The following is a 22,419-nucleotide window of genomic DNA, read 5'->3' as shown; positions in this document are numbered from 1 at the left end:
ACAAAGATTTCTCAAGGAACAAATAAATCCTTTTTTCATTAACTAAAACTTAAATTCCTATTTTAGAAATGTATACCTTTGGTTTAAGGCTTAATACTTATTAAAATGCAAATGAACACTGAAAGATAGATTAATGAAAATTATATACCTTTTTAAGAAAATCAACATAGATGATACACATATAATTTGTTTATAGTAGTGTGGTTTACATAGGAATACAAACTTCACCTAAATACTCAATGACAGAGGATTAGTTCAGAAAAGTTAACATATTCATGAATTAGATCACATGCTACCATTGAATTTGAAACAGTTTGTATTTGCTAAGAGGAAATGATGACCACAATGTATGAAATAAGAAGAGCAGGGGCAGAGAATACAAGCACGGAGGATAATGTTAGGGATTTTATTTTTGTACCCATTTTTTATTTGCATAGGCACAAAATAAAGCAGATTTTCCTGGGAAACTAATTTTTTATTTTGTTTTATTGTTTATGATTTTTCATCTATTTGTATTTTCTTTTTTTAATATAATGAATATGTTGTACCTGAGATGTGTAGATATGTGTATGTGTGTATAAATTTTTCTTTGTTTGAATGAAAGATATGAGAACAGTTTTGATAGTAGACAGGAAAAAAATCTCACGATGTTACCCACATTTATGATGTAATAATCAGCCAAAATGTAAGTTCTGTTTGAAGTACTAAGATCTAATATGTGTATTTTCCAAAGGAGATACTAGACCATAGGCGGAATTTATAAACAATGTTGTCAAATTCAGTTACAGTTCTATTGGACACACCGTGAGGACATTAAAGGGCAGAGAGAGATGAGAGTAAAGAAAGGATATTACATAGAAGATTTCTTTGGAAAGAGCTTCTCTGTATTACCACCTCTACATGTTCACAAGACACAAAAACGTACACACACACACATACACACACCCTCACCCAAAAGAAGGTGGGAGGGCTGTCAGTTGCCCTCAGCTTAACTGTAGGGCGAGGGACTTCTCCAGGCTATTTGGAGAGCTTGATATGTCTTTCTCTCAGTGAATCCAGCACTATAAAATGGAACCTGACTCTGGTCTGAGAAATCCAGAAGATAAGAAATGGTTTTTCCAAAGCAAAGAAGAGCTAAATTAGTGTTGGGATTGACTTTCACTTTCAGAGTTTGGATAAAAATATGTACAAATACTTTCCATGGAAGAGAGATGGGTTATGAGAGAGAGGAGAAAGACTATTACAAGCCATTTTAAATCCTGGTAATAATCCCAACAGAATGAAACTTGTAAGTGCATTATCCAAAAGTGAAAGTGAAAGTCACTCAGTCCTGCGTGCGACTCCTTGCAACCCCATGGACTATATAGTCCATGGAATTCTTCAGGCCAGAATACTGAAGTGGGTAGCTGTTCCCTTCTCCAGGGGATCTTTCCAACCTAGGTATTGAACCCAGGTCTCCTGAACTACAGGCAGATTCTTTACCAGCTGAACAGCCAGGGATTCTTTATCAGCTGAGCTACCAGGGAAGCCCACATTATCCAAATAATGGGCAAATAAAAAAGAAAAAGAAATCAATCAAGTTTGAAACAGCACCAAACACATGAAGAAAAAAATGTCATCCTTATCATGGGAAATTTTACCAGTTATTCTTAATGAGACTACTAAAGATCTATCAATGTGTCCAGGAAAAAAATTAGTACTTTTGACCTCTGCTAGGCCCAAAGATCAAACAACTTTTTCACAATTGTACCAGTTAACTAGAAAGTTTCCTGGGATGATTAGAAACAGCAGTAAGTAAGACAGAAGTGGGAAGAGGTAAGCAAGAGTGAGCGAAGCTGACTTCACTTCCTCTTTTTTTTTTGGGTAGCAGATGGTTCATCTGCAAGTGGGCCTCCAGGGGAACAGGAAAAAAATGCTTAAGCTTTATGTGAAATATGAGGTTTTAATTAGTATGATGGACAATATTTTAATTTACTGAATTGAGACATTATGAACTCAGCATATAATAGGAAATTTTGTTACCATGCAGAGAATTTAGTCACTTCATTTTATAATTTGAAATTGAAATTTGCACAGAGGAAATCAGCAAAAACTAAAATTTAAGGCATGATCTTCTGTTTTGTTGAATGTCTAGAAAGTAATGGAAAAAAATATTAGTATTACAGATTAAAATTAGAAGTGCACTGTATCTATAGCCATTTAATTAAAAATAGCACACAAATTGAGACACACTTTTTACAGTACTTGAAACGTTGATTGAGCAAAGAAATTACTCATGCCATTGACAAGTGAAATTCCAATATATGTCCAATAAGTCCAGTATATGTTATTTCACTTTTGTCTTACTCATTAATGTATCAGACAGTATACATGTTGGACACATTTCTTACACACACACAATGCACACACATATTGAAAATGTTTAGAAATAATTTACTAATCAAGTCACATTTTTATTATGTATATAATTCAAATTCAACCTGAAGAAGAACCTTGAGTCATCTTTTTCAAACTGAATGACCGTTTCTCCTTTTTCAATTTACTCATCCTAATTTAATAGTATCTCTTTCTTAATAGTAGTGATAATTACTGACTTGTTAAAAATTTTAAGAAAAATAACATCTTATTACATGTGTTTAGCTGAATTTGGGAATCTTAATGTCCATACTCAAAGCCTTTAATCTCAGTATGTAAATTAAGATAACGTTCACATTGTTAATATAGTCACAGCAAAAATTGTACTAAAATATAGATACATAAAATGGACTACTTTCTATGTCTTATTTTATTAACCAGTAAGCTAACTTATCAAAAGAGAAAAATAAGTTGATGATCTATGATAGGATATAATTAGGTAGATAATGATGAACAATGAAATGAGGTTTGAGGTGCATGGAAATTGGATTTGAAATCAATAAAAGCTGAAGTGAGTATATAATTTATGAGCTTCCCTGGTGGCTCAGATGGTAAAGAATCTGCGTCCAATGCAGGAGACCCGGGTTCAGTCCCTGGGTTGGGAGGATCCCCTGGAGAAGGGAGTGACAATCCACTCCAGTATCCTTGCCTGGAGAACTCAATAGACAGAAGAGTCTGGTGATTATAGATTATGATACATGTTAGTAAATGAAAAACGCAGTAAAGGATCTGCTTGTAATGCAAGAGAAGCTGGTTCGATCCCCAGGTTGGGAAGATCCCCTGGAGAAGGAAATGGCAACCATTCCAACATTCTTGCCTGGGAAATCTGATGGACAGGAAAGCCTGACAGACTACAGTCCATGCGGTCACAAAAGAGTCAGACACGACTTAGCAACTAAACAACAAATGAAAAAAGAAGTTATGAAGCATAATAGTGGAAAAATTGGGAAAGGAATCTTTAAAAATTTTATTTTAATGGACTTTCAAATAAAATACTTTCATATATTTTACAGGATAAATTGATTTGTAGGACTAAATGAATGAGAGGAGTGAACTAGGTAAAAATTAAGGATAGCAGAGAAAACAATAAGAAAATAAATAGTTTGGGGAGAAGTAAATGCTTGGCATTGTTTGAATAAATAATAAGAGAAAACAAGCAAACAACAGAAACAGACTCAGAGATAATTCAATAGTAGAGTTATCAGACATAGACTTAAAAATAATTGTTGCTACGATCTGAAAAAATAAACCACAAGATGGAAGATTTCAGCAGCTAAATGAAATTTGTAAATAAGTCACAAATCAAAAATTTTAAAACTAAAAATGGAATATCTGAAAATAATTGAAATTAATAACTATTTATTTAAATGGAAATTGTGCTGAGCAAAATGGAAGATTATGTAGACAACTACTTTAAACAATAGAATGGGATATTCAGTTTAGGGAGTTTCAAATATATATGAATTTTTTTTCACCATCACCCATAGAAAATGATATATCTTACTGAATTAAAAATACCTTTTATAAAACAATTTTCCTGACTTTTAAAAATTTGTCCTACAATATAATGATAGGGTACTTAATTGACTTCTCTGTTTACAGTTTAAACAACACTGATTTGTACCTATTGCTATATAAACTAAAGTTAATCTTTGAGCCTTTTCAAAATTTCACAAATTGTTAACATTAGAGCTCTGAATAGAGCTCAATGCAAGTGAAACAACATTTTTTTCTTTTTAACCTAACATGAACATTTTATCAGTTACAGTAGTAGTGTTACAGATTAGTGGCAAAATTCATTGGAAGTTGCACCTCAAATGTATAACTATGGCCCAATTTGCCTCCAAGATCTGTTTTTTTAATAAAATTTGAGGTAACAAAAGAAATCACACAAAAATTGCTGACAGATTCTTATTTAAAAACTCACAATTTTTAGTTTCAGTGATAATTTTAAGAAAAAAATACAAAACATACATCAAGACTTTTCCCATATGATATTTAAAACTACTTATATGATGCTGTGAAAGTGCTGTACTCAATATGCCAGCAAATTTGGAAAACTTGACAGTGGCCACAAGACTGGAAAAGATCAGTTTTCATTCCAATCCCAAAGAAAGGCAATGCCAAAGAATACTCAAACTACTGCACAATTGCACTCATCTCACACGCTAGTAATGATCAAAATTCTCCAAGCCAGTCTTCAGCAATACGTGAACCATGAACTTCCAGATGTTTAAGCTGGTTTCAGAAAAGGCAGAGGAACCAGAGATCAAATTGCCAATATCCTCTGGATCATCGAAAAAGCAAGAGAGTTCCAAAAAAACATCTATTTCTGCTTTATTGACTATGCCTAAGCCTTTGACTGTGTGGATCACAATAAACTATGGAAAACTCTGAAAGAGATGGGAATACCAGACCACCTGACCTGCATCTTGAGAAGCCTATATGCAGGTCAGGAAGCAAAAGTTAGAACTGGACATGGAACAACAGACTGGTTCCAAATAGGAAAAGGAGTATGTCAAGGCTGTATATTGTCACCTTGCTTATTTAACTTACATGCAGAGTAAATCATGAGAAACACTGGGCTGGAAGAAGCACAAGCTGGAATCAAGATTGCCAAGAGAAATATCAATGACCTCAGATATGCAGATGACACCACCCTTAAGGCAGAAAGTGAAGAGGAACTAAAAAGCCTCTTGATGAAAGTGAAAGAGGAGAGTGAGAAAGGTGGCTTAAAACTCAACATTCAGAAAACAAAGATCATGGCATCTGGTCCCATCACTTCATGGGAAATAGATGAGGAAATAGTGGAAACAGTGTCAGACTTTATTTTGGGGGGCTTCAAAATCACCTCAGATGGTGATTGCAGCCATAAAATTAAACAATGCTTATGCCTTGGAAGGAAAGTTATGACCAACCTAGATAGCATATTCAAAAGCAGAGACATTACTTTGCCAACAAGGCCCATCTAGTCAAGGCTATGGTTTTTCTAGTCAAGGCTATGGATGTGAGAGTTGGACTGTGAAGAAAGCTGAGCACCGAAGAATTTATGCTTTTGAATTGTGGTGTTGGAGAAGACTCTTGAGAGTCCCTTGGACTGAAAGGATATCCAACCAGTACATTCTAAAGGAGATCAGTTCTGGGTGTTCTTTGGAAGGACTGATGCTAAAGCTGAAACTCCAGTACTTTGGCCACCTCATGCGATGAGTTGACTCAATGGAAAAGACTCTGATGCTGGGAGGGATTGGGGGCAGGAGGAGAAGGGGATGATAGAGGATGAGATGGCTGGATGGCATCACCTACTCGATGGACATGAGTTTGAGTGAACTCCAGGAGTTGATGGTGGACAGGAAGGCTTATGTGCTGCAATTCATGGGGTTGCAAAGAGTCGGACATGACTGAGCAACTGAACTGAGCTCAACTGAACTGATATTATAGATGATATAACATGATGTCAGAAATTCAGAAAATCAAATTTAAAAAATGTAAAATATATAGCCCTACTGGGGAAAGAAATGTAAATTAAACAAACATCAAATATATTATCAGATATTATATTTTAAATTATATTTGTACTTATTTTATATTTATTGTCAAACCTGTATCTATAGTTGTTGCTTAGTCATTGTGTCACATCTGACTGTTGTTACCCCATGGATTGTAGGATTCTCTGTCCATGGTATTATCAGGCAAGAACACTGGAGTGTGTTGCCATTTCTTTCTGCAGGGGATCTTCCCCACCTAGAGATCAAATACATGTCTCCTTGCATTGGCAGGTGAATTCTTTACAAATGAACCACCAGCAAAGCCCATATAGTAGATCTATAAATTAGAATAATTTTTATGTACTTAGCAGTAAGTATCAAGATATACAGAAACAAATGTTCCAAGCCTTTATCTAGTGTTTCCATTCTAAGATGTCTTAAGATAAAACACAGTAGTCAAACATACACTGTAATATTCTTAGAAAGAAAAGGGGAAAAAGTCACAAAATAAACTTATAAAAGAGATAATTTTTACTGAATGTGTCATATTAATCAATAAAATATTTGCACTCAATAAGTATGAAAGAAATTTTTATTATTAAAGTGAAATTGTGTTCATCTTATTGATAACAGTCATGCAGAAAACTACACTAATGCTCAAAAAAGAATGAAGGTTATACAGAAAAGAATGAATTGATGAATATATAACTTTTTGATAATTTCTTTATGGCTATAATTCTCTTTTTGTAATACATATGAATCAAAAGATAGAAGATGATTTCAAACATGTGATGAATTCATACTAAACTATGCCAAATTAATTTCAGGTATCAGTCAAGTTTCTGAATTTATTGCTGAAAGATCTGGGATACTTTGTAAATGATTTTTCCCTGTCTTTCCTGTCTACAAAAACACATCCAATCAGACATCTGTTACAGGATATTGATTGATTAGAGTAGGTATTTTACACTCTAATAACCTTTCTATCTGAACCATGCTGATAAATATCTTCACCTTTTGCATTTTGTGTTTATCTTCTGTAAGGAAGATGATGATAACACAAATTTGGAAAGCAGAGGTATTTTGAAAGTTAAGTAATTGATGATAGAAAACATTTAAAGACCTATAAAATGTTAGTTCTGCTATAGTATTGCAGGTAGAATTCATTCCTATATGCATGGTAAAAATTGTATTTACAAGTACTAGTGTTTATTTGTTTCTGCACATTGTCCTGACATATCTATCAATTATATTTTGGTATTTGTCATGGTATTGCTGTTGTTGATTTGGTCTTGGCCTTCTACAAAGTGTGATTTATCCTTTCCTAGGATAAATTAATGCTAAGAAAGATTGAAGGCAGAGGAAGGGGGCGACAGAGAATGAGATCATCAGATGGCATCACCAACTAAATGGACATGAGCAAACTCCAAGAGATAGAGAAAACTCTGGTGCTGCACAGGCCGTGTTTAGAAGGACATGCACTCATCTTCTCCTGTGAGAACAACAAAATTGCAACTTGCTGTTGAACAACCATCCACAGGAGAATGTTGGATCCCACCAAAAAAGATACCTCACATCCAAGGGCAAAGGAGAAGCCCCAACAAGATGGTTGGGGGCAAAATTGCTTTTAGAATCAAACCTCGTACCTGCCAGAGATGCTTGGAGGGTTCAATCAAAGCCTTGTGTGTACCAGGACCCAGAGATCCCTCAGATACTGAGCTAGACCTGCCTTTGAGTGTTTGAATGTCTCCTGCAGAAGAACAGTCAGCAGTGGCCTGCCACAGGGATAGGGGCTCTGGCTGCAGCAGACTTCAGACATACAGCATGTAGCATACGCCCTCTTAGAGGAGGTGGTCATTAGCCCCACCATAGAGCTGCCGAGTTGTTGGAACATAGAAAAAGCAAGAGAGTTCCAGGAAAAATCTACTTCTGCTTTATTAACTATGCAAAAGTCTTTGACTGTATGGATAACCACAAACTGCAGAAAATTCTTAAAGAGATAGGAATACCAGACTACCTTAGCTGCCTCCTGAGAAATCTATATGCAGGTCAAGAAGCAATAGTTAGAACCAGTCATGAAACAATGGACTGGTTACAAACTGGGAAAGGAGTACATTAAGGATATATATTATCACCCTGCTTATTTAACTTACATGCAGAGTACATCATGTGAAATGCCGGGCTGGATGAAGAACAGTTGGAATCAAGATTGTTGGGAGAAACGTCAATAACCTCAGATACACAGAGGACAACGCCCTTATAGTAGAGAGTAAAGAGGAACTAGAGATCCTCTTGATGAATGTGAAAGAGGAGAGTGAAAAATTTGGCTTAAAACTCAACATTCAAGAAACTAAGATCATGGCATCTGCTCCTATCACTTCATGGCAAATAGATGGGAAAACAATGGAAACAGTGACAGACTTTATTTTCTTGGGCTCCAAAATTACTGCAGATGGTGACTGAAGCCATGAAATTAAAAGATGCTTGCTTCTTGGAAGAAAAGCTATGACAACCTAGACAGCATATTAAAAAGCAGAGACATTACTTTTCCAACAAAGGTCTGTCTAGTCAAAGCTATGGTTTTTTCAGTTGTTATGTATGGATGTGAGAGTTGGACCATACAGAAAGCTGAGTGTCAAAGAATTGATGCTTTTGAACTGTGGTGTTGGAGAAGACTATGGAGAGTCCCTTGGACTGCAAGAAGATCAAACCAGTCAGTCCCAAAGGAATTCAGTCCTGAATATTCATTAGAAGAACTGATGCTGATGCTGAAGCTCCAGTCAGGTGGCTTTGGCCACCTGATAAGAAGAACTGACTCTTTGATAAAGACAATGATGCTGGGAAAGATTGAAGGCAGGAGAGGGAGACAACAGAGGATGAGATGGTTGGATGGTATCACTGGCCCAATGTACATGAGTTTGAGCAAGTTCCGGGAGTTGATGATGGACAGAGAAGCCTGGCAGGGTGCATCCCATGGGGTCACAAAGAGTCAGACATGATTGAGCAACTGACCTGAACTATATTTTATATTGGGGCTTCCTAGGTGGTGTTAGTAGTGAAGAACCCGTCTGCCAATACAGAAGACATAAGAGACACGGGTTTGATCCCTGGGTCAGGAAGATCCCCTGGAGGAGAGTAGACAACCCACTCCAGTATACTTGCCTGGAGAATCACATGGATAGAGGAGCCTGGTGGACTACAGTGCATAAAGTTGCAGAGTCAGACATAACTGAAGTGACTGAACATGCATGCGCATGTTTTATGTCAACTATTTCATGAAGCTTTAAATGATACCACCAGTCAGCATTATTTTTCTTTCTGCCACACTGGTACATTTTTTTTTTTTCAATTGAAAGCAAACACTATATTAGGAAGAACATGATTATTGAGGTAAAAATGATCTGCATTCCAGTGCAGCACTATCAACTGTTTCTCCATTTATCAAGTAGAGCATGCGCTGTATCGGTGAGCAAAAAGAGAACTCTGTCTCTATGCACTGGATTAAAGAGAAAAAGTAAGTTAACAAATTAACCATTCCTACTCTAGTTACTTATCTGTAAAATGGAAATAATAGGATAATAGTATATAACTGCTAAGGATGTTTGGGGCATTAAGTATATACATATCTATATCAATCTCCATATATTGATAAGGCATAGCAATACATTTGTATTTAATTAATGCATGTTTGGTGTTTTCATAGATAGATTTAATAATATTCAGCTCAGCCTGCCTATGCATTTTGTATTTTTCACTACCAACTTTTCTCTTGAAAGAGAAAATAGGCTTTAAACTATTGTTTTTTTACTAGCTGTCATTGTCAGTACATTCACTCAAACATATTTGATTGCACTGCACTAACACAACGGGGGCTTGTGTTTTGGTGTGGATTCAACTACAAAACAGCAAAATAACCTTAGTACTATTACAATCTGGCTAAATATTTTTTCCCCATAATCTCTAAAGAAAAATATCAGAGTGCTTTAGGTGCTAATAGTCTGATTAATTTCATACTAATTGAATTAAAGCAAACAAACAGTAAATTATAAATATGAAGAAAAATACAAGAGACTATTTGATCATCTTGCTTGTTTGTAAACCCTAACATTAGAGCTATTCTGGACTATTCTATAGCCACTAACATTCCCTTCATCCATGTCATGTATTATATAAAATAAGAAGAAAATGCCCCAGAATTGGATGAGAAGACATTATGCTGCCACCTGCCCAGATTAAAGTCTTCTATAAGTCAATTTATGACTTCACAAATAAGCCCTTCATTTCTAAATAGGAAATTTTGCAACTGAAAAAAATGTCTGAAGTATATCCCAAACATAAACTCTCCTTATCTGTAGCTGTAGAGAGCCCAATTGGGGGAAAAATGCAAAAAGTTTAGTTTATATGGAACAGTTTATAGCAAGTTCAGAGTTAGTATTGCATTTATACAGGAAAGTGAGATACATGTTTATGCTCAAGGACCCCAAATGATCCTGAGTCATTCACATCTGAATCAGGCGGCTTGAAGAATAGTGACAATATCAATTGAACAGAAGGAACATGCTTCAGTAACTTAGAATAGATTTCACTCCATTCTGTAGGAGCCTAAATAAGGAGGCAACAGGAACTTAGATGTTTATTACTGTAATTCCTATACCCTCTGAGTATAATTAGAATGTAATTTAAAAGTATCTAAATAGTATTCTGAAATACACATCAGTCAGAAAACACTCTGTAGTAGGAACTTTGATTTCTTATATACATATATACAGGAGCCCCTGATGGCTCAGACCATAAAGAGTCTGCCTGCAGTGTGGGAAACCCGGGTTCGATCCCTGGATCAGGAAGATCCCCTGGAGAAGGAAATCACAACCCACTCCAAAATTCTTGCCTGGAGAATCCCATGGATGGAGGAGACTGGCAGGCTACAGTCTGTGGGGTCACAAAGAGTCAGACATGACTGAACAACTTCACAGACTTATATGTGTGAGTATGTACACATACATGGTTCTATGCATGGCTTTCCCTTCAAATTACCTCTGATGAAGATATAGTTGTATTTAAAACAATTTTTCAATAGAAAATTCTCATGTCTAATTTGTAACTGGCCATTGCAATAATGGGAGAAGGCAATGATGACCCACTCCAGTACTCTTGCTTGAAAAATCTCATGGATGGAGAAGCTTGGTAGGCTGCAGTCCATGGGGTACCAAAGAGTCAGACACGACTGAACAACTTCATTTTCACTTTTCACTTTCATGCATTGGAAAAGGAAATGGAAACCCACTCCAGTGTTCATGCCTGGAGAATCCCTGGCACAGCAGGGCCTGGTGGGCTGCCATCTATAGGGTCACACAGAGTTGGACACGACTGAAGTTACTTAGCAGCAGCAGCAGCAGTTACAGTAATGAAAAACCCCAAAGAAAACTGAATGTCACTAGAAATTAACAGAGGAAAATGCAAGGGTCTGCCAGTTTGGCAGGACTCTAGGGTTATAGTGTTATCCAGATACCAGTCATGAAAATAATGACTTGGCCTAGCTATTTCAAAATTTAGGACCTCAATTTTCACATCTGTATACAGTCTTATAAAATTGAATATATTTAATACAGATAATGGCAATAATAAATAGGTATTCATAGGTTAAAAATGTAAACCTTAAAACATCCACAGGATAACTAGAGCATATTTCTAGGGGATCATAAACTGAATTTAAATTTAGAAGATAGGTTTTATTTCATGTGATGGTGTTTCTTAATTATAGTGGAAACAAAATAGACCGCCCACTGTAAGGAAACAAGTACCGAACTTCAGCTTGAGACAAGAGAAATGAGACATGTAAGATATAAGAGCTTGTTTCAAAGGACAAATGAACTGGGGAGACATAACATGCTCTATACCTCAACAGAAATGCTGGCACCCCAAAGATGCCTTGCTCCATCCATTCAGATATGTGACCCTAGGACTCAGCTGAAGTGCAGCTGGCCGAGGAAGGATATAGAAGGGCAGCCTTCAATCTTCCTGTGATAAACTCCATAGTCATATATCAGAGTTGATAGCAATCATCATAATGATAACAATAATTAACATTTCTTGAATGCCTGGAGTTGTGCCCACACCGTCAGCCTCTGGGCTGGCCCATTGCAAGCTGTTTTAGACAATTGCTCCTGAGAATGTCAGGAACAAAATCAAGACCTGTAAATCCCCACAGTCCTGGTGGTAGTCTTAGTTCTAACCAGATTTGAGTTTTCCTCTAAATTTGTATGGACAATGACTAATCAGTAGAGCTAACTTGGGCAACAAACTCACTCTGAGTCAAGAAAAGTGTGAGAGCTGTAACCGCTGGGTATTTCCCCTGTGATAACACATTTGTGTGGGCTAAGATCTCCTGCAAGTGGATGATGGAGAACACAGAACTCTTTCAAAGAATGGCTGACTGCATTTCCAGATCATTCAGAGAATGGTATTGTTCACATACCCAAACTGAACTGAGTGAGGGAGGTCATACTGATGGAAAGCTGATGCGATAGGACAACTAGAATCATACATTTCTTTTTAATCAACCAATTAGCCTAAAGGAAAAATTAGAACATCTGAAAGAAACTGCTTTTTTGTTGTTGTTGTTCTCAAGTTTTATAATTCCCTCTCTAGCCACATATTTTACAAATGCAATTCACTGATTACAATATGTTATTCCATGATGAATTATTTAGTATAACTTGCTTAGCCTGGTGGTATTAGAAATTAGAGTACAAATAAATATGATATATATCTAATTTAAAGGTATTTTCAGACTTTCTAAAGGTATTTCTGACTTACTAAAGGAAATTATGCTCGTATTTTAAAAGATAGATTAAAATAATACTTAAATAATTCTTAAAGTTTACAGATGTTAAAGTAATTAGACAAGGAGGTGGCTCTGATGCCTTAGCAGCCTGTGAAAGCAAACTGAAACTGAAAGCCAGAATCAATGCAGTCAAATTCAAGAATATGAAACTTAAGAAGAACCAATCACAAACAGCCAGCCAGCTTTCCCAAGTAAGGCGGCCTTAAACTTCAGTCGATCATATAATTTCCTTGTTTTGCTTCCATGTCTTCCTGTAAAAATCTCTCCCCTAGCTCCAGCCAGTAGAGTACCACTGAGTGAGTGAAAGTTGCTCAGTTGTGTCTGACTCTGCGACCACATGGACTATACAGGCTATGGAATTCTCTAGGCCAGAATACTGGAGTGGGTAGTCCTTCTCTTCTCCAGGGGATCTTCTCAACCCAGGGACTGAACCTAGATGTCCCACATTGCAGGCGGGTTCTTTACCAGCTGAGCCGCAAGGGAAGCCCAGAGTACCCCTAACCACTCCTGGTTTGTTGTTGCCTGATTTGAATTGACATATGTTCAGATAAACTCCTGAAAATGTTAACGTACCTCAGTTTATTGTTTAACACAGTACATGACAAAGAAGTATGATAAAACTAAGCACTGGAAGTGTAGAATATGAAAGTGGTGAATTACTCCTGTGACCCTTGCAGCTTTTGACAGATAACAATTTTGCAAGGCTGGAAGCCATTTGTCTGTTAACAGGAGTGTCAGCAAAAACTCTTGTAATTCAAGTCTTCTTAGGCTGTATAACACTTCAGTCCTTACTTATACTATCCTTTTAGGTAAAACTGTCTGTGAGTTAATCATGGCACTGAGAACATCTATGAGCTTTGTTAAATTTTTATCCAGTATTAACTTGTAATTTGAGTTGTGAGGTTATTGCATCATACTGCTTTTCATTTCAGTATAGACATATATAGTCATACGACTGTTTATTGCATGATACATAAAGAGATGTATACCATTATGACTCTACAAAAACATGAGTATTATTTAAAAATTCATACTATGCACTGACTGTAATTTTGAAAACCTCACAACTATGAGAAGCTTGCTGAATTAAGCAATATTTGGTATCTTAATGTCATAGCTGTTTTTCATAGATGTAACCAACATGTAAAACCCATGCATAAATTTTAGACTAAAGGAGTTCTTAATAATAAAGAAACACTGTGTTCAATATGTCCATTACATCACAAAATTGCATATTATCAGGATTAAGTTTTTACTTTTTAATACTTGCACATACACGCATTATTTCTACTTGCAAACTTTGCCAAACTGTTCCTTGGAGAAAATGTTGGAGCTAATGAAGCTTATTTTATTATTGATTTGTGACTTGTGGTTGATTGACTTCTTAACTTAATAAGTGACTTGACTAAATACAACACTTAAACACTCTCTCTTGAAATAATCTTTACCAATGATGTCAACAGTGCTGGAGTTACTTTTTAAGGAAATGCTTGGTTCAGTGTTTCAGGGTATGATTTTTGCATGGTGATTATTATTTTTGTACAGGACTTTTCCAGGACAGCTTTTTTGGTGTTTTGGATGGGATCATTATTTTTCTGGGAGCTATTCTGTGCATTGTACAGTAGTTAGCAACATCCTTGTTATCTATTCATTAGATTTCAGTAACAAACTCCTACCTTCAGCTGTTATGGTCTCAAATGTCATCAGATATTACTAAATGGCCCCTGGACCAAAATATACTCTCTCTGCCTTTGAGAAATACTTAAGTAGAAGAGAAAGGTGAAGGAAATCCAGAGATCACAAATCAAGGGCAAAATCTAAGCAGAGGAATTTTTCTAGAAAGGTCTTTGAGGTACAGAAAACACGATTTAGTATAAATTTAATTGAAGAATTAAAATCAATATATTTTATGTTAAAATTATTAGAGATAAATTGACTATTAATGCATGTATTTTTGAAAGTCAATTAGCTTCAGGACAAAATTAATATACTACCCACTCCATTTAATATTATCTGAATTTCTAAGTTAAGAAAATACAGTATTTGAAGGCACTGCTGTCTTTTTTCCAATTTTTTTTGACTGCACTGTGAGGCATGTGGGATTTTAGATCCCCAACCAAGGATCAAACCCAGGCCCCCTGCTGTGGCAGTGCAGAGTCTTAACCACTGGACCACGAAAGTCCCAAGGCACTGCAGTCTTTGACAGATTCTTTTGGTTTGAAAATATTAGGCTTTAAAAGTCTGTCTTCCAGAATCTTCAAAGTGGAAGACTAATAATTTTGTTTTTGAAAATGACTGATAGTTTCAACATGAGGTATTTCTTACATGACCTTCCCAACCCAGGGATTAAACCTGAGTCTCTGCATCCAGGTAGATTCTTTATCATCTAAGCCACTAGGGAAGCCCTGAGCAATGATAAAATTCTCAAATTATTAATCATTTTAAACATAAGAATAAGGAAGAAATGTATCTTAAGAGAGACATTATTTGACTATCTCAAATATGTGTAAATATAATTTAAAAGATGGGTGGACATTAAGTTAGTTGTTAGAACAGTCTATCCTTTTTTCCTGATATTTGGAAAACACAATTATGACAAATAAATTGTAATAATAGTAGTTTTGTTAATATACCTTTTAATTAACATTATCCTCAAATAATAATTATATTACTAAGATCTGAATTTACTAGCACCAGCTCCAAATCTTTCCTTAGACAGTAAAAATTATCATTTATATTAAAGATCAGCCTAGAGTTAGTTAATTGTGCTGGGGTGCCATAAAAATAATTCAAACTTGGCAATTCTTAATAAATTTAGTCTATAATTTGTGTCAGCCTCAGAACAATTCAACAGACTAAGAAGTCACTGTCCTCATTCTTAATGCTATTAAGAAAGAAACTTACCAGATATGTAATATTCAATGACTACAATAACATGTGTTCATTTATACTTTAGATTAGAAAAGTATAAATGGCTGGCATTGTTGCAAGTCAAGACGTCTCAGTTTTTAAATCAAGACAAGATTAATAAACATGTCTGTAATGTATCACAGACCCTCTTGCAAGCTTCACACTGTTTTCCTGTGGTGGTGATGCCTTAATTTCTATAAATAAAGCTACTTTGAAAAACAATGGATATTACAACCACATCAAGCAATTCAAGGGATTTCAGAGACAAACTATTCACACACAGTTGATGAGTTTTCTTTTGTGAAAGTGTTAAGTCACTGAGCCATGTCCAGCTCTTTGTGACCCCATGGACTCTATGTAGCCTGCCAGACTCCTTTGTTCATGGGATTCTCTAGGAAAGAATACTGATGTGGGTAGCCATTCCCTTCTCCAGGGGATCTTCCTGACCCAGGGTCAAACTCAGGTCTCTTGCATTACAGGCAGATTCTGTTACCACCAGGAAAGTTGTGAGGCTCTGACAAATGGTCTCATTCATTCTGTGTGAAGCTAACCCTAAGGCTGCCTGTAAATAGACAAACCCAAGTTGACATTGGCAGGTGGAAAATAATTAATATAATATGTTGGCTAGATTTCTACAGGAAAATGTTGCCTGCTAAAACTTTTTGTATCTGTGCTTTCTATGTTCTTGAAAGCTTTGTTCTAGATTCTACGTACAAGTGATTTAAAGAAAAGTTGTTTCTGGGAAAATGGAAAACTCCAATGTGTCTAATAGTACTACTGTTGAGGCTCTATCAGGCACTTCTTTGTGAATATTATGGTTGTAGTTATGGCTAAAATATATACATATACTGTTTTTTTCACCAATATTGGATTTAGACTGCTCTACTTCTGAAAATTATTGCTTGTTTTGGGAGGAACTCTTTCCACATGGCTAACCAGAGGGAATTTGATCCAGAATCTAGAGGCTCCAGGAAGAATATCTTAATTTCTCATTGACAGAGCAACTCTAAAGGGTAAAGTGTAGAGAGAGGCAGAGATCAACCTGGATCATTTTGCAGATACTTCCCATGAAGTATTTCAAACTGAATATTTGGACCTGGCCTGATAGGGATTGTCATTTTCTGACAATTATTTTTGTAAGACTTTTGTAAGATTGTCCTCAAAGGCTCAGGTTCATGACATCCAGCAACTGTTGCAGATAATGGAAAACAAAGGCAAGGACTCTAGGGGAGTAGGTGGCTGGACTTGGAGAGTGGACAGCTACTGTGGTGGAAGTTACTCTCAGTTACTGAGGTGAGCTGGTTTCTGTATGGTGGTGGTTTTTATGTTTAAAGCTCATTTACAAAGTTTTGCCAATATTATATATTCAGTTCAGTTCAGTTCAGTCGCTCAGTCATGTCTGACTCTTTGCGACCCCATGAATCACAGCATGCCAGGCCTCCCTGTCCATCACCAACTCCCGGAGTTCACTCAAACTCACGTCCATTGAGTTGGTGATGCCATCCTGCCATTTCATCCTCTGTCGTCCCCTTCTCCTCCTGCCCCCAGTCCCTCCCAGCATCAGAGTCTTTTCCAATGAGTCAACTCTTTGCATGAGGTGGCCAAAGTACTGGAGTTTCAGCTTTAACATCATTCCTTCCAATTAAATCTTATTAAATCAGACACCTTTCTCTACAGTGATTATCAATTCTCTTTGCGTCTTTTAATGAAACTGCTTCTTTTATTTTTACAACATTTAAGTTAATTTCAAGTAATAATAATAAATATGGCTTTAAAAGTTTTTAAATATATGTTTTGTATAATACTTTCTCCTAAAGATAACTACTGTTCATGTCTTTAGTAGAAATCCAAATCATATTATGATTAAACCTAAGTAAATACTCATGCCTATATAATTTTCAAAAGTGCTAAATTATAAGTTTGCCTCAGTGGCATAATTTTACTGGAAATGTATACATATAAAAGTCAACAAGTATTTTTCTGAAGTGTTTCTTTAACAGAAAATAGCAAAATCTATATAAATGAATTAAATCATCTGGCTTTAAATTTTTGTGTTTCAGGAAAGCATCATGCTTTCCAATACCTCTATTATACCTCTGATTTTCTTCACTTTAATAATCAAAAATTACAGAATGATAAGAACAATTGTGAGTAAGCATACAAAAACTGCATCTGTCTCTCTGCATAAATTTTATATTGGTTGTGTGCTCAGTTGCTCCGTCGTGTCTGACTCTTTGCAACTCTATGGACTGTAGACCACCAGGCTCCTCTGTCCATGGGAATTTTCAAGCAAGAAGACTGGAGTGGGTTGCCATTTCCTTCTCCAGGGGCTCTTTCTGACCCAGGAATCAAACCAGTGTATCCTGTGACTCCTGCATTACAGGTGGATTCTTTAACTTCAGAGCCTTAACAGCTTTAGTTAACAATGTTTAGTGATCGTACTGTTTATGCATTACTAAAGAATTTCTGAGAATTGGTGTTTTTAAATTATCTTTTGCTTCAGTAGAGATGGTCAAATGATGTTTTTTTTTTTTACATGAAATTTGACACAGTGGATTATATTTATAGGGATGAAATAGTAAACTATATTTGCACCAGTGGAATGAGCTATACTATTGAATGTTGTGTTATCTCTTAACATATTGATCAATTCAAGTGTGGCATATATTATTAAAGTTACTTAACTATTATTTTCTTTCTTGTGTTTTTTTTGAAGTTTTTCTTTTTCTATTAAATAAAAATTTAAAAGAATCAAATTCCCTCAAAACATAAACTTAAAACATCCTAATTATTTGAAATTAAATATTTTTTATTTTACCTTTTTAGTTTTAGTTATATCAATATAAAGTCTTCCTTGGTGGTTCAGATGGTAAAGAATCCACCTGCAATACAAGAGACCTGAATTCTATCCCTGAGTTGGAAAGATCTCCTGGAGAAGGGAATGGCACCCCACTCCAGTGTTCTTGCCTGGAGAAGTCCATGAACAGAGGATCCGGGCCAGCTACAGTTCACAGTGTTGCAAGGAGTCAGACAGGACTGAGTAACTGACACACACATCAATATAGTTTAAAGTGCCTCCTTGCTGAGGCATTACTTCAATTATTTCAATTTTCCCTCAGAAATTTAACATTTTTTTTATTATTATTTGATAGTTTTCTTCAATTATGATGAAAACTTGTGCACATGTTTAACTTTAGGAAAGAGTTTAGAGATTTCTTTGGCCTCTAATATATAAAATATAAGACATACTATTTTATCATAAAATACAAAAATATATATAAGCATATATACACACATATATGTGTATATCACATTAACATTTTATAATATGTTGTCCTTTATCATGTCTCTCTCTCTGCAGTGCGTGTATGTTCTGTTGTGTCTGACTCTTTGAGACCCCATGGACTGTAGACTGCCAGGCTCCTCTGTTTGTGCAATTCTTCAGGCAAAACTACTGGAGTGGGTTGCTATTTCCTCCTCCAGGTGATCTTTCCCACCCAGGGATTGAACCCACATCTCCTGCTTGGCAGGCAGGTTCTTTACCACTGAGCCACCTGGGAAGCCCTGTCTTTTATTATACTTACAAACTGACTCAATGGACATGAGTGTGAGCAAGGTTTGGGAGATAGTGAAGGACAGGGAAGGCTGGTGTGATGCAGTCCATGGGGTTGCAAAAAGTTGGATATGACTGAGCAACTGAACAACAATGACTTGCTAATTTTTGCTGTCAAAAGTGATAGTGATATTTTAAAAATCTCTCACTTGATTAAAAAAAATCGCATAATGAAAGAGCAGTGAGTTTCAGTTTTATTCATGCACTTTACTGATGACTGTAGTATAGGAGACAGACTCTCTGTAGCTCACAGGAACTGCTCCAAAGAGGTAGGGGAGGAACTTGCACATATATGAATTGTTTTGCAGAGAAATATATGTAGGTAAGCATATGTCTTAGTAAAAGATGATTGCTAATCACAGAAAACAGATATCTCAATTTTATGATTTTAGTGTTTTGTAATTCTGGGGTTTAATTGTGAAAGCTGGACTATAAAGAAAGCTGAGCACTGAAGAATTGATGCTTTTGAACTGTGGAGTTGGAGAAGACTCTTGAGAGTCCCTTGGACTGCAAGGAGATCCAACCAGTCCATCCTAAAGGAAATCAGTCCTGAACATTCATTGGAAGGACTGATGCTGAAGCTGAAACTCCAATACTTTGGCCACCTGATGTGAAGAACTGACTCCTTGGAAAAGACCCTGATGCTGGGAAAGATTGAAGGCAGGAGGAGAAGGGGATGACAGAGGATGAGATGGTTAGATGGCAGCACCTACTCAATGGACATGAGTTTGAGTAAACTCCGGGAGCTGGTGATGGATAGGGAGTCCTGCCCTGCAGGACACAACTGAGCGACTGCATTGAATTGATTGAACTGAACTGAATTATGGGGTCACTGAAATTCTTCCTTAGATCTGTGTCTTGACTAGGGAAATTTATCCAAAGTACAGAATGCTTCATCTTCTTATTCACCATCCTGAATTTCCCTCAAGGCATGTTGTGTGTGACTGCTACAGGTTGCTACATGAGTCTTTCTATAACTGGATGATGAGAAACCTTTTGTTCTTTTGTTTACACACTATTATATTTTAATGTATTATAATATTTATAAAGTTGTGTTTTTAATAAAATAATTATGCTAATAAAACTTGAAAGTTTATCTTTACACAATATTCCATACAATTTGAGACAGAGAAAATCGCCTTTCTGACCTTGAGATTTTGATTATCTTACTTTCTATTTTCCATACTTATTCTTTTTTTGATGGTTAGTTAGAATAGGAAACAGGAGTCCAGAATGGCGGTGGCTAAAAGACAGGGAAAAGCCTGCAAAAATAGAACAAAGGAAGGTCCTAGGACCAGAATGAGGACCTCAGGTAGAACAAACAGCACTCCTGGCTAGCTCAATTTACATAGGGCAGGCCCAGGGGAAGGAAAAACATAAAAAGAGGAGCCAAAGGGCCGGGGCTCTCTCTCCCCCACGGGCGCACGGTCTGTCTCTCTCTTCTCCTCCGGTCTTTTGGGTCAGGCCTCGGGATGTATTTTCCGGTTATTTTCTAGATAAAATTGAGGGAGCTATAACGCTGTCTGAGACCTGTGACGCGCTGAGGGCTTTAATGTCCATCACTTCAAATTTTTCTTGAGACAAGACAGAACTGAGGAGATTACACTCCCCTGACATCATTAAGCACTTATTTCAAATCCTCACTTGGGTTCAAATCATTTAGGGGTTATATATTCTTTTTGCTGTCTGTCATTCCTGAAGACGAGGTAAATTGTGTAAACTCTGCTTAAACAAAATTTCAAAATATTTACCATGATAATCTGATTTTCCACAGGCAGAGGTTACTTTCTGTGAAATATTTCATCTCATTACAATTTTAATTTTTTTTCCATACCTTAATATGTGATTAAGCAACAGCATGCTTTATTAACACCATTGTTTATAGTCCTTTCTTTTTAAATCAGTTATCCTTTTTATTGTTATTTAATTTCACAATAATAAATACTTTTCCAGAATTTCTATGTGGGTGGTATATTAAATGAGTCTTTGCATGGCAATGAATTTGTGAGGTGATGGTAAAAGAATCATCATGGTTTAACTGATTTAAATTTCTTTAGTCACAATCTTTTAACATTAAATTCTAAATCCTGCTTTCATAACTTTTCTTCATGTAGAAAAATTTGAGTCCAACTACATTTTTTTTTCACTTAGTAGCTAGTATGTCTTTTTTGCATGAATACTTCTATGATTTTTTCCCATCATTAATTTTCATGAATATTTCTTAAAAAAAAAACATTTAAAATACATGTTCTATATCTCAAACATATAAAAACATTTACATATAAGATTAATATATAATATTTATATCTATACACATATTAGGCAAAAGGAAAAGAGCACAACTACTTGACAAAGATTAAAAAGTTGGATAGTTAATATCTAGTGACAACAGTTTAGAAAAAAAATATAAACTTAAATCCTGAGAGTAATTATTTCAGAATATCTGAAAATATGTATAGACATACATTCTTTTCCATGCAGCATTTCCATTCTAGGTATTTATTGCAAGAAAATAATTAACTAACACAACAAAGTTACACAGAGTCTATGATTCTTAAGGTTTTAACAATAATTATCAAATAATTATTCCATATATATCCATAGAAAATATACTATATAAACCAGTGAAATAAAATGTTGAAAGCAGAAATGAAAACACACATATATGGTCAAGTTATCTTTGACAAGGCCATCAAAACTGTTCCATATGAAAAGGATAGAAGAGTTTCCAAGAGTCTTTGTTGAGAAACTGAATGACCACAAGCGAAAGAAAGAATTTGGAACCTTACCTAATACATACAAATTTAACTCCAAAGGGATCAAGACCTAAACATAAGACCCAAAATTATAAGACTTTTGAGGAAAAACATAGGGGAAAATATTCATGGCACTGGATTTTACAAAGATTTTTAAAATATGACATTGAAAGCACAGGAGGAAAAAAATAAAAGGAAAGGCAGGTAATTGAATCACATCAAAATTTAAAACTTCTGTAAATCAAAGAACATAATTAACAGAGTAAGAAAGCCTCCTGTGGAATAAGAGAAAATATTTGAAAATTATATATTTGATGGCAGATTAATAAACAGACTATATAAAGAATACTCCCAAAGTACCAGAGCAGAATAAAGGTCATATGTGAGAAACTCAGA

This window comes from Oryx dammah, unplaced genomic scaffold (assembly GCF_014754425.2).
Source record: "Oryx dammah isolate SB20612 unplaced genomic scaffold, SCBI_Odam_1.1 HiC_scaffold_11203, whole genome shotgun sequence".
Classification (NCBI taxonomy): Eukaryota; Metazoa; Chordata; class Mammalia; order Artiodactyla; family Bovidae; genus Oryx; species Oryx dammah.
The sequence above is the reverse complement of the archived record's forward strand: the minus strand, read 5'-3'. Positions refer to the sequence as shown.